The following is an 8186-nucleotide window of genomic DNA, read 5'->3' as shown; positions in this document are numbered from 1 at the left end:
CAAGAGATAGAAGAAGCCATCTAGCTACTAACTACGAACCCATAGGTCTGAAGTGAACTACTCACGAGTCATTGGAGGGGTGATGATGATGATGAAGAAGCCCTCCAACTCCAAAGTCCCCTCGGGCAGGGCGTCGGGAAGGATCTCCATATGAGATCTCGCGGAAATGGAAGCTTGCGGCGGCGGAAAAGTATTTTCGTGGATCTCCTGATTTTTTTGCTGTATTTTTTGGAATATATAGGCCAAAGATGTAGTTCAGGGGGCGCTCAGGGAGGCCACAAGCCCTGCCACCGCCGCCTCCCCCCTGGTGGCGGAGTGGGGGCTTGTGGGCTCCCTAGAGCCCTCCTGGCTTGGCCCACAGGCCCCCTGATCTTCTTCCGTTCGGGAAAAAATCATTTCGGGGATTTTATTCCGTTTGGACTCTGTTCCAAAATCAGATCTGAAAAGAGCCAAAAACACAGAAAAAACAGGTTATAGCACTATAGATGGTGTGGAATGTGGTGGAGGTTGCAAGATAAAAAAGGAGAAGATAGTCACATTAACTAGGCATATCAATGAGCTGTGGAGATGCTCATCAATAGATATCAATGTGATTGAGTAGGGATTGCCATACAAATGATGCACTAGAGCTACGAGTAAGTGAAAGCTCTTAAAGAAAACTAGTGGGTGTGCATCCAACTTGCTTGCTCACGAAGACCTAAGGCAATTTTGAGGAAGCCTATCATTGGAATATACAAGCCAAGTTATATAATGAAATTTTCCCACTAGCTATATGGTGGTGACAAAACGAGAGACTCTCAATCATGAAGATCATGGTGCTTAATATGCACAAGTGTGGAAAAAGTGGTTGCATTGTCCCTTCTTTCTTTTTCTCTCATTTGTTTTATGTTTTTGGTGGGCTCTTTGGCCTCTCTTTTTTTGGTGGGCTTCTTTGGCCTATTTTATTTCCTCACATGGGACAATGCTCCATTAATGATGATCATCACACTTTCATCTCAAAACTTAGAGCAACTATGACCATATATGGAATGCCTTCGGTAGTGTACCGTGACAATGATCTCGCATGGCATAGACATTAATGGAAACATCATGCTAGCTATCTTACAATCATGCAATGGCAATGTAGACGTGGTGGCACATGTCATGGTGGTAGTTGCCTGGCAATGTATCTCGGAATGACTTTGAAAAAGCCATAGTGGGTAGGTATGGTGGCTGTGTTGAGGGAGGCTAATGGTGGGTTTTGTGCACCGGCGAAAGTTGCACGGCACTAAGAAGATAGTGATGGTGGAAGGTGAAAGTGCATCTAAACCATGGACTCAACATTAGTCATGAAGAACTCATATACTTGTTGCAAAAAATTTATTAGTAATCGAAACAAAGCATTCAACGCATACTCCTAGGGGAAGGGTTGGTAGGTATAAACCATCGCGCGATCCCGACCGCTACGCAAAGGATGACAATCAATAGACTAATCATGCTCATATTTCATCACATAGCGGTTCACCATACGTGCATGCTACGGGAATCACTAACTTCAACACAAGTATTTATAGATCCACAACACCTTACTAACATGACTTCAATATTACCATAACCACAACTCAAAACTAATTGAGATGAATCAAACTTCTCTAACTATTCAATGCACATGAAGGTGGAAGTTTTCGTATCCCTTTGGATAACTACCCCTTTTGAGACTACTTTCAAAGCATAGATCAACTACCAAGCCACGCACCTCTGCGCTCTAAAAGATATAAGTGAAGCGCATAGAGCAAAAGTATCTAGCTCAAAAGATATAAGTGAAGCACATGTGAGCTGAATTGTCTAGCAAAAGATATAAGTGAAGCTCGACAAAATCACAGTGAGTGCATGTCTCTCTCTGTAGGTGTGCAGCAAGGATGATTGTGACACAACAAAAATAAAAGACTCCTAGATACAAGACGCTCCAAGCAAAAACACATAACATGCGGTGAATAAAAATATAGCCCCAAGTAACGTTATCGATGGATTGAAGACGAGAGAGGGGATGCCTTCCCGGGGCATCCCCAAGCTTAGTCTTTTACGGCATCCTTGAATCTCTTGGGGTGCCTTGGGAATCCCCAAGCTGGAGCTCTTGCCACTCTTTATCTCTTTGTCCATAAGAACTTCACCCAAAACTTGAAAACTTCACAACACGAAACTTAAACAGAAACTCGTGATAACATTAGTATGAGAAAGCAAACCACCACTTCCTTAGGTACTGTAGAAAACTTAAATTCTACTTATGCTGATGTTGGGTTACTGTATTTTCAATCTTCGATGGCTAATACCCCCTGATACTATCCATAGTTTCATCAAAATAAGCAACCAACACAACAAAAACAGAATCTGTTAACAGCAGACCGGTCTGTAGCAATCTGTATATTTCGTATACCTTTGGTACTCCACAAATTCTGAACAATTACGACAGTCTGAAGAATTTGCATAGAATCAGCAGCAAAAAGAATCAACTCAAAATCTCTTATAGAAAAAAAATGAAAATTCTTTTCGCGAGCAGAGAGTTTCTGTCTTTTCCAGCATGACCAAACGATCATCCCCAAGACTAATCATAACGGTTTTGCTTGGCACAAACGCAAAAAGAAACACAAAAAACACAATCATAACAGAATTATGAAAGTGTGGAAAACACAAAACAGAAAGAAAAAGATAGATTCGTTGGGTTGCCTCCCAACAAGCGCTTTTGTTTAACGCCCTTAGCTAGGCATTCAATGATGCTCTCACAAAAGACAAGAATTGAAGCACAACGAGAGCATCCTAAAGCATGTGAAAATCACATTTAAATCTCACATAATTCCTATGCATAGGCATTTTATAGGAAAACAAATTGTCAAGACAACCAATAGCTGACAAATGCAAGGAAGAAGAAAGAGACAATACCAATCTCAACATAACGAGAGGTAATTTGGTAACATGAAAGTTTCTACCAAAATATTTTCCTCTCTCATAGCAATTACATGTGGGATCATATTCAAATTCAACAATATAGCTATCCCATAGGATATTCTTTTCATGATCCACATGCATGCAAAGTTGATGCTCTTCAAAAATAATGGGATTATCATCAACTAAAGTCATGACTTCTCCAACCCCACTTTCAATATTGTTGCAAATATCATACTCAACATGTGGCTTAAACAAATTTTCAAGATCATAAGAAAGATCATCACCCCAATCATGATTATTGCAACAAGTAGGGGATATAGCAAAACTAGCATCCCCAAGCTTAGGGTTTTGCATATTTTTAGCATGATTTTCACTAATAGGATTTATAGTGAAACCATTGCAATCATGCTTTTTATCAAAGGAGCCCTTGTGAATCACTTCATAAATTTCTTCCTCACAATTTTCAGATTCGCGCATCTCAAGCAAAACTCCATAAAGATAGTCAAGTGCCCTCAACTCACTAGCAATTCGTTCCACATAAGTGGGTCTCTTAAAGAGATTAGCAAGTGGATGAGGATCCATATCACTAGATTTTCAGCAAGCGAAGATGCAAGCATATTGAAGGCACATGGCACACAAGCGAACAGAAAGCAAGAGAGAAAACTGTCAAAGGAAAACGGCAAAAAAGGCAAATGAAAACGGAAAATGTGAAGTGGGGGAGAGGAAAACGAGAGGCAACTGGCAACAAAAGTAAATGCAAGAGATGAGTTTGTGAGACCTACTTGGATAGATCTTGGTCTCTCCTCCCCGGAAACGGCGCCAAAAATACTTCTAATGTCAGTTGTGCTTCCCTGGCAACGGCGCTAGGAATAGTCGTGTCAACGGCACCAGGAATCCTTCTGCTACGGCTACGCCTTAAGGGACTTCCTAGGCAAATATGCATAGGATTTCCCGCGTGGCCTTGGAACCTTGCGTTGGTGTTCCCTCGAAGCGGAAAGGGTGATGTAGCACAGCGGTGGTAAGTATTTCCCTCAGTTTGAGAACCAAGGTATCAATCTAGTGGAGCAGTATCACAAGATCCTGCACAAACACAAAAATCTTGGTCCCAACGCTATGAAGGGGTTGTCAATCCCTTATAGATTGTTCGCCAAGTGAGAACTGAAAGCAACAAAGTAACAAACCAAAGTAAAAGAAAAAGAGGAAATGATAGATGTGAATAGACCCGGGGGCCGTAGTGTTTACTAGTGGCTTCTCTCATGAAAGCAAGTAGACGGTGGGTGAACAAATTAATGTCGAGCAATTGATAGAACCGCGCAAAGTTGTGACGTCATCTGTGGCATTGATTATATCCATAGGCATCACGTCCAAAACAAGTAGACCGATACTGTCTGCATCTACTACTATTACTCCACACGTCGACCGCTATCCAGCATGCATCTAGTGTATTAAGTCCAAAAGAACAGACTAACACCTTAAGCAAGATGACATGATGTAGATGGACAATCTCATATCAACGACAGAGCCCATCTTGTTACCCTTGATGGCAACTACTTAATGTGTGCCTTGCTGCCCTTATTGTCACTGGGAAAGGTCACCACATGGTAAGAACCCAAAACCAAGCACTTCTCCCATTGCAAGAATCATAGATCTAGTTGGCCAAACAAAACCCAAGACTCGGAGAGACTTACAAGGATATCAAATCATGCATATAAGAAATCAGCAAAGACTCAAATATATATCATAGATAATCTGATCATAAATCCACAATTCATCGGATCTCGACAAACACACCGCCAAAGAAGATTACATTGGATAGATCTCCATGAAGATCATGGAGAACTTTGTATTGAAGATCCAAGAGATAGAACAAGCCATCTAGCTACTAACTACGGACCCGTAGGTCTGAAGTGAACTACTCACGAGTCATTGGAGGGGTGATGATGATGATGAAGAAGCCCTCCAACTCCAAAGTCCCCTCCGGCAGGGCGCCGGGAAGGGTCTCCAGATGAGATCTCGCGGAAAAGTAAGCTTGCGGTGGCGGAAAAGTATTTTCGTGGATCCCCTGATTTTTTGTTGTATTTTAGGGAATATATGGGCCAAAGATGTAGGACAGGGGGTGCTCAGGGAGGCCACAAGCCCTGCCACCGCCACCTCCCCCCTGGTGGCGGAGTGGGGGCTTGTGGGCTCCCCGGAGCCCTCTTGGCTTGGCCCACAGGCCCCCTGATCTTCTTCCGTTCGGGAAAAAATCATTTCGGGGATTTTATTCCGTTTGGACTCCGTTCCAAAATCAGATCTGAAAAGAGCCAAAAACACACAAAAAACAGGAACTAGCACTTGGCACTGAATTAATAAGTTAGTCTCAAAAGAGATATAAAAGGTACATAAAATATCCAAAGACGACAAGATAACAACATGAAACCATCAAAAATTATAGATACGTTTGAGACGTATCAAGCATCCCCAAGCTTAACTCCTGCTCGTCCTCGAGTTGGGAAGTGATAAAGAATGAATTTTTGATGCTTTCATGCTACCTAGCATAGATGTCCTTGGTAACTTCTCTTATGTGACGTGAATGTTCAGATCCATTAGATTCAAAACAATAGTTTGCTATTGACGTGGAAACAATAATAATTCAAGAAAACTAGCACGGAAATCATGAACTTTCAAAATAACAAGGCCAAAAGAAAGTTATCCCTACAAAAGCATATAGTCTGGCTATGCTCTATCATCATTGCACAATGAATTTAAATCATGCACAACCCCGGTATTTGCCAAGTAATTGTTTCACACCTTTACTTTCTCAAACATTTTCAAGTCTCACGCAATACATGAGCGTGAGCCATGGTTATAGCACTATAGATGGTGTGGAATGTGGTGGAGGTTGCAAGACAAAAAAGGAGAAGATAGTCACATTAACTAGGCATATCAATGAGCTGTGGAGATGCTCATCAATAGATATCAATGTGATTGAGTAGGGATTGCCATACAAATGATGCACTAGAGCTACGAGTAAGTGAAAGCTCTTAAAGAAAACTAGTGGGTGTGCATCCAACTTGCTTGCTCACGAAGACCTAAGGAAATTTTGAGGAAGCCTATCATTGGAATATACAAGCCAAGTTATATAATGAAATTTTCCCACTAGCTATATGGTGGTGACAAAACGAGAGACTCTCAATCATGAAGATCATGGTGCTTAATATGCACAAGTGTGGAAAAAGTGGTAGCATTGTCCCTTCTCTCTTTTTCTCTCATTTTTTTTATATTTTTGGTGGGCTCTTTGGCCTCTCTTTTTTTGGTGGGCTTATTATAGATACGTTTGAGACGTATCAGCCACCAGGGACCCCACAAGCCCCCTAGACGCGGCCAGGGGGGTCCGCGCCTCCCAGGCTTCTGGGCTCCCTGGGCCACCTCTGCCCTAGGTCTTTCGCCTATATATTCCCAAAAATTCCAGAAAAAATCAGGAGATCCTCGAAAGTACTTTTCTGCCGCTGCAAGCTTCTGTCTCCGCAAGATCCCATCTGGGGCGTGTTCTGGTGCCTTGCTAGAGGGGGGATTCAGATAAAGAGGGCTTTTTCATCTACACTATGACCTCTCCGATGGTGCGTGAGTAGTTCACCATAGACCTACGGGTCCGTAGCTAGTAGCTAGACGGCTTCTTCTGTTGGAAATATGCCCTAGAGGCAATAATAAATTATTTATTATTATATTTCTTTGTTCATGATAATCGTTTATTATCCATGCTATAATTGTATTGATTGGAAACACAATACTTGTGTGGATACATAGACAAAACACTGTCCCTAGTAAGCCTCTAGTTGACTAGCTCGTTGATCAAAGATGGTCAAGGTTTCCTGGACATAGGCAAGTGTTGTCACTTGATAACGGGATCACATCATTAGGAGAATCATGTGATGGACTAGACCCAAACTAATAGACGTAGCATGTTGATCGTGTCATTTTGTTCCTACTGTTTTCTGCGTGTCAAGTATTTGTTCCTATGACCATGAGATCATATAACTCACTGACACCGGAGGAATGCTTTGTGTGTATCAAACGTCGCAACGTAACTGGGTGACTATAAAGATGCTCTACAGGTATCTCCGAAGGTGTTCGTTGAGTTAGTATGGATCGAGACTGGGATTTGTCACTCCGTGTGAACGGAGAGGTATCTCGGGGCCCACTCGGTAATACAACATCACACACAAGCCTTGCAAGCAATGTAACTTAGTGTAAGTTGCGGGATCTTGTATTACGGAACGAGTAAAGAGACTTGCCGGTAAACGAGATTGAAATAGGTATGCGGATACTGACGATCGAATCTCGGGCAAGTAACATACCGAAGGACAAAGGGAATGACATACGAGATTATACGAATCCTTGGCACTGAGGTTCAAACGATAAGATCTTCGTAGAATATGTAGGATCCAATATGGGCATCCAGGTCCCGCTATTGGATATTGACCGAGGAGTCTCTCGGGTCATGTCTACATAGTTCTCGAACCCGCAGGGTCTGCACACTTAAGGTTCGACGTTGTTTTATGCGTATTTGAGTTATATGGTTGGTTACCGAATGTTGTTCGGAGTCCCGGATGAGATCACGTACGTCACGAGGGTTTCCGGAATGGTCCAGAAACGAAGATTGATATATAGGATGACCTCATTTGATTACCGGAAGGTTTTCGGAGTTACCGGGAATGTACCGGGAATGACGAATGGGTTCTGGGAGTTCACCGGGGGGGGCAACCCACCCCGGGGAAGCCCATAGGCTTTGGGGAGACACACCAGCCCTTAGTGGGCTGGTGGGACAGCCCCAAGGGGGCCTATGCGCAAAGAAAAAGAAATCAAAGGAAAAGAAAAAAAAGGGGGGAGGAAGTGGGAAGGGAGGGGGACTCCTCCCACCAAACCAAGTCTAACTCGGTTTGGGGGGGGAGTCCTCCCCCCCTTGGCTCGGCCGACCCCTTGAGGGTCCCTTGGACCCCAAGGCAAGGTCCCCCTCCCTCCTCCTATAAATATGGAGCAATTAGGGCTGATTTGAGACGACTTTCTCACGGCTGCCCGACCACATACCTCCATAGTTTTTCCTCTAGATCGCGTTTCTGCGGAGCTCGGGCGGAGCCCTGCTGAGACAAGATCATCACCAACCTCCGGAGCGCCCTCACGCTGCCGGAGAACTCTTCTACCTCTCCGTCTCTCTTGCTGGATCAAGAAGACCGAGATCATCGTCGAGCTGTACGTGTGTTGAACAAGGAGGTGCCGTCCGTTCG

Source organism: Hordeum vulgare, chromosome 7H (assembly GCF_904849725.1).
Source record: "Hordeum vulgare subsp. vulgare chromosome 7H, MorexV3_pseudomolecules_assembly, whole genome shotgun sequence".
Classification (NCBI taxonomy): domain Eukaryota; kingdom Viridiplantae; phylum Streptophyta; class Magnoliopsida; order Poales; family Poaceae; genus Hordeum; species Hordeum vulgare.
Note: the sequence above shows the minus strand (reverse complement) of the source record.